This window comes from Haliotis rufescens, unplaced genomic scaffold (assembly GCF_023055435.1).
Source record: "Haliotis rufescens isolate VD_foot unplaced genomic scaffold, xgHalRufe1.0.p SCAF_3, whole genome shotgun sequence".
Taxonomy (NCBI): domain Eukaryota; kingdom Metazoa; phylum Mollusca; class Gastropoda; order Lepetellida; family Haliotidae; genus Haliotis; species Haliotis rufescens.
Genome location: NW_025964001.1, coordinates 45,328,324 through 45,334,323, shown reverse-complemented (window position 1 = coordinate 45,334,323; position 6,000 = coordinate 45,328,324).

Sequence of the window (6,000 nt, the reverse complement as noted above, 5' to 3'; positions counted from 1 at the left end):
AGTACCACAGTACACCAGTAAACGGGTGTCGAACACAGTACCACAGTACACCAGTAAATAGGTGTCGAACACAGCCGTCTTTATAACACAGTACATCAAACAGGTCTCGGTCTCGGTCCAACTTCCTCCCTTCAGCCACGTGTATCCTACACTGTTATCCGCGTGTAAGCCCATTAATCCCGTGACGACATTCCCTACATGTGTGGTGTAGCTCTAATCCGCTTAATCCTTCTAATCACAAGCAAATGATCGTTGTCTGCATAACATACCTACTATTGATTAAAATGGCGATATAATCGGCTATAATGATTGAGCGCGCCACCCCGGGGAGCCGCCGGGATCTGAATGTCCATAGTGCCGCCTCGCCTCACTGAACACTCATACACACGTGTAGTTTATACAGCATTACGGCCATTAACTTAATATTTTCATGCTGACATATCGAACGGATAGAACGCCTAGTGAATTTCCAAATAGATGTTAAATTTAATTCATCATCCTTTATACGATTCATTTGGTAGATTTACTCTGCATCGCAATCGTTTTTGCTTGAATGTATATGGCCCCTTCGTAGTATATCGTACGAAACGCTGACATTCGCCGAGGCAGGGATTTCTGATTTAAGGCAAACTACGTAGTATTTGTCGTAGGATGTATTTAGATCTTTGGGATTAATAGTTCCTATAGATTTGCTTGTCCTTTGCCATATCACGGCCAACAAAGCTGGATCTTTGTTCATAATCAAATCAACGGGGTTGTAACATGGGTCGTTTTGTCCGACTGAATAATATACAATTGTTTAAAAATACAAGTATTTGTTCACTTTATATTCTTTGTCACACATACACTTATCGATGCAAACAAACGTTAAACTTACTAGGCGGTCACACACAATTTTCATGTATTGTATAGACACAAGTGTAATGACTCAGACTGAAGATTGATATTTCATATTTAGAAGCATATCTGATAGATGGCGTTAAATATTCAATACTGACAAAGATCGGTCTCAATGATGTAAAACTACCCCCGTAGCCCGTGATAGGTGCATTTGTTATGTCTGTATGACAAACTAGTCGTAGTTGTTCTTCTAAAGAAATGTTAAAAAACACATTCACGGGTTGGAGATTTGATCAGTGTTTTTGTGATCAGCGTTCAGTCTATACAGGTGACCGGTGACAAGTCATCAGCATTCAGTCTGTACAGTTGACCAGTGACAAGTCATCAGCATATAGTCTGTACAGGTGACCGGTGACAAGTCATCAGCATATAGTCTGTACAGGTGATCGGTGACAAGTCATCAGCATATAGTCTATACAGGTGACCGGTGACAAGTCATCAGCGTTCAGTCTGTACAGGTGACCAGTGACAAGTCATCAGCGTATAGTCTGTACAGGTGACCGGTGACAACTCATCAGCGTTCAGTCTATACAGGTGACCGGTGACAAGTCATCAGCGTTCAGTCTGTACAGGTGACCAGTGACAAGTCATCAGCGTTCAGTCTATACAGGTGACCGGTGACAAGTCATTAGCGTATAGTCTGTACAGGTGACCAGTGACAAGTCATCAGCGTTCAGTCTATACAGGTGACCGGTGACAAGTCATTAGCGTATAGTCTGTACAGGTGACCAGTGACAAGTCATCAGCGTTCAGTCTGTACAGGTGACCGGTGACAAGTCATCAGCATATAGTCTGTACAGGTGACCAGTGACAAGTCATCATCGTTCAGTCTGTACAGGTGACCGGTGACAAGTCATCAGTGTATAGTCTGTACAGGTGACCAGTGACAAGTCATCAGCGTATAGTCTGTACAGGTGACCGGTGACAAGTCATCAGTGTATAGTCTATACAGGTGACCAGTGACAAGTCATCAGCGTTCAGTCTGTACATGTGACCAGTGACAAGTCATCAGCGTTCAGTCTGTACAGGTGACCGGTGACAAGTCATCAGCGTATAGTCTGTACAGGTTACCAGTGACAAGTCATCAGCATATAGTCTGTACAGGTGACCAGTGACAAGTCATTAGCGTATAGTCTGTACAGATGACCGGTGACAAGTCATCAGTGTATAGTCTGTACAGGTGACCAGTGACAAGTCATCAGCGTTCAGTCTGTACAGGTGACCGGTGACAAGTCATCAGTGTATAGTCTGTACAGGTGACCGGTGACAAGTCATCAGCGTTCAGTCTGTACAGGTGACCAGTGACAAGTCATCAGCATATAGTCTATACAGGTGACCAGTGACAAGTCATCAGTGTATAGTCTGTACAGGTGACCGGTGACAAGTCATCAGCGTATAGTCTTTACAGGTGACCAGTGACAAGTCATCAGCATATAATCTGTACAGGTGACCAGTGACAAGTCATCAGTGTATAGTCTGTACAGGTGACCGGTGACAAGTCATCAGCGTATAGTCTGTACAGGTGACCGGTGACAAGTCATCAGCATATAGTCTGTACAGGTGACCAGTGACAAGTCATCAGCGTTCAGTCTGTACAGGTGACCGGTGACAAGTCATCAGCGTATAGTCTGTACAGGTGACCAGTGACAAGTCATCAGCATATAATCTGTACAGGTGACCAGTGACAAGTCATCAGTGTATAGTCTGTACAGGTGACCGGTGACAAGTCATCAGCGTATAGTCTGTACAGGTGACCGGTGACAAGTCATCAGCATATAGTCTGTACAGGTGACCAGTAACAAGTCATCAGTGTATAGTCTGTACAGGTGACCGGTGACAAGTCATCAGCGTATAGTCTGTACAGGTGACCAGTGACAAGTCATCAGCATATAGTCTATACAGGTGACAAGTGACAAGTCGTCAGCGTTCAGTCTGTACAGGTGACCGGTGACAAGTCATCAGCATATAGTCTATACAGGTGACCAGTGACAAGTCATCAGCATATAGTCTGTACAGGTGACCAGTGACAAGTCATCAGCGTACAGTCTGTACAGGTGACCGGTGACAAGTCATCAGTGTATAGTCTGAACAGGTGACCGGTGACAAGTCATCAGCGTTCAGTCTGTACAGGTGACCAGTGACAAGTCATTAACGTCCAGCCGATACAGGTTGACGAATCATTAACGTTAAGGTTGATCAGTGTCCGACGGATAGCAGATCTGTTCGCATCTTTTATACATCAATGTAAATATACCCATGGATAATTAAGGTGGATGTAATTTGAATCATGGACAAATATACAGGCTTAATGGCGCTAGCACCTTCATCTATTAGCCTCAGATCATGCGGCTTCTAATTTGACCGTGGGGTCAAGGGTAGGTATTATGCAGCTCTTGGTTACAAACCATGCGTCGAGATAGATGCCGATATCCACACCAGACCCTGATCATACACCGTGGAGGATCTCCCACGTCCATTCGTTATCTCCGTGTAACACCTGTCTCGCTCGTTACAAACCAACTACTTCATAGACAGTGAAACGTCAACAGAGTGGTGTGGAAGAGTGATAATAGACAAACTATAATTTCATTTCATTTTAGACAATTCGTTTCTATTTAAGTTTAACTTACGTTAACCTATTTGGAATCTGTTGTTTTACACAGAACACTCCCATTGAAGCTGCTAATTGGGTGGATTCAGTTAAAAGAAAAACGCATGCGCGTAGAAGGGGTCGGAAATATAGAGGTGTTTTGGGTGCTGCGAGATGGAGGGTGAGCTACTGAACTCCCACCGTGTCTCCCCATAACGCGGACAGTAACAGTGATCCGGACCGGGAATCTACCAACAAGGACTTATTGCAATTGGGTAGAAGCAGGGGAGAGGAACTAAGGCTGATAGGGAAGGTCACTCCATATTCTTGAATCCTGCCACTCTTCCCCATTCTCCTCCCCCACCCCCTTCCTCCTCACCCCCGTGCCCCCTCATCCCCTCCCTCACCTCTCGCGCCACGAAATAACAAGGAAGTAATCAGACCCCGGAAAAAAGCGCACGACAACTCCCTCAAATTCCAGAAATAGAGTCCGCTAATAAGTGAACTGCAGGCCAAGCAGCCGGGAAGAGCGATCCGCCCACTTAGGCTGTATCTAGCCAGACACTTGTCACTCCACGGGATGACATAGTCTTCAATCTCCAGATTGGCTAGGTAAGGTTTCTATTAAGGGATAAGGATATCAGAGGTTAAGCTAAAACAAGGTGTTGTCAAGATATGCAACTGGGAGTACAACTAAGAAATCCCGGTTTAAATAAGTTAACAAGCTACGTGTTGAACGTCCCTTTTCTCCCGGAGTGAGATCATGCTAATAAAGTACTAGTTTATATAAGGGAGCCAACTTATTTGGTTGTCAACTTTCAGGAATACAGTTTTTGATATTTTCCTGTACACCCAAGACGCCACAGTGACATTCCCTGCATCTGATGTTGATCCATGTCTTAGACTACAAGAACTGGGGACCTGACAAGCCATACATTTAACGTAGGGATATCTGCTACTGACAGCACTAGAGAGATCTTAGGTGTCAGTGAAGGTTGTAGATGTTAGTGAAGATCTTAGATGTCAGTTAAGGTTGTAGGTGTCAGTGAAGATCTTAGATGTCAGTGAAGGTTGTAGGTGTCAGTGAATGTCTTAGATGTCAGTGAATGTCTTAGATGTCAGTGAATGTCTTAGATGTCAGTGAAGGTTGTAGGTGTCAGTGAAGGTTGTAGGTGTCAGTGAATGTCTTAGATGTCAGCGAATGTCTTAGATGTCAGTGAATGTCTTAGATGTCAGTGAAGGTTGTAGGTGTCAGTGAATGTCTTAGATGTCAGTGAATGTCTTAGATGTCAGTAAAGGTTGTAGATGTCAGTAAAAGTTGTGGGTGTCAGTGAATGTCTTAGATGTCAGTGAAGGTTGTAGATGTCAGTAAAAGTTGTGGGTGTCAGTGAATGTCTTAGATGTCAGTAAAGGTTGTAAGTGTCAGTGAAGGTCTTAGATGTTAGTAAAGGTTGTAGATGCCAGTGAAGGTCTGAAATGTCAGTGAATGTCTTAGATGTCAGTAAAGGTTGTAGATGTCAGTAAAGGTTGTAGGTGTCAGTGAAGGTCTTAGATGTCAGTAAAGGTTGTAGATGTCAGTAAAGTTTGTAGGTGTCAGTAAAGGTTGTAGATGTCAGTGAAGGTTGTAGATGTCAATGAAGGTCTTAGATGTCAGTAAAGGTCTTAGATGCCAGTAAAGGTTGTAGATGTCAGTAAAGGTTGTAGGTGTCAGTGAAGGTTGTAGGTGTCAGTGAATGTCTTAGATGTCAGTAAAGATTGTAGAGGTCAGTAAAGGTTGTAGATGTCAGTAAAGGTTGTAGATGCCAGTGAAAGTCTTAGATGTCAGTAAAGGTTGTAGGTGTCAGTGAATGTCTTAGACGTCAGTGAAGGTTGTAGGTGTCAATGATTGTCTTAGATGTCAGTAAAGGCTCAAGATGTCAATGAATGTCTTAGATGTCAGTGAATGTCTTTGATGTCAGTGAATGTCTTAGATGTCAATAAAGGTTGTAGGTGTCAGTGACTGTCTTAGATGTCAGTGAAGGTTGTAGATGCCAGTGAAGGTTGTAGATACCAGTGAAGGTCTTAGATGTCAGTAAAGGTTGTAGATGTCAGTAAAGTTTGTAGGTGTCAGTAAAGGTTGTAGATGTCAGTGAAGGTTGTAGATGTCAATGAAGGTCTTAGATGTCAGTAAAGGTCTTAGATGCCAGTAAAGGTTGTAGATGTCAGTAAAGGTTGTAGGTGTCAGTGAAGGTTGTAGGTGTCAGTGAATGTCTTAGATGTCAGTAAAGATTGTAGAGGTCAGTAAAGGTTGTAGATGTCAGTAAAGGTTGTAGATGCCAGTGAAAGTCTTAGATGTCAGTAAAGGTTGTAGATGTCAGTAAAGGTTGTAGGTGTCAATGAAGGTTGTAGGTGTCAGTGAATGTCTTAGATGTCAGTAAAGGTCTTAGATGCCAGTAAAGGTTGTAGATGTCAGTAAAGGTTGTAGGTGTCAGTGAAGGTCTTAGATGTCGGTGAAGGTTGTAGATGTCAGT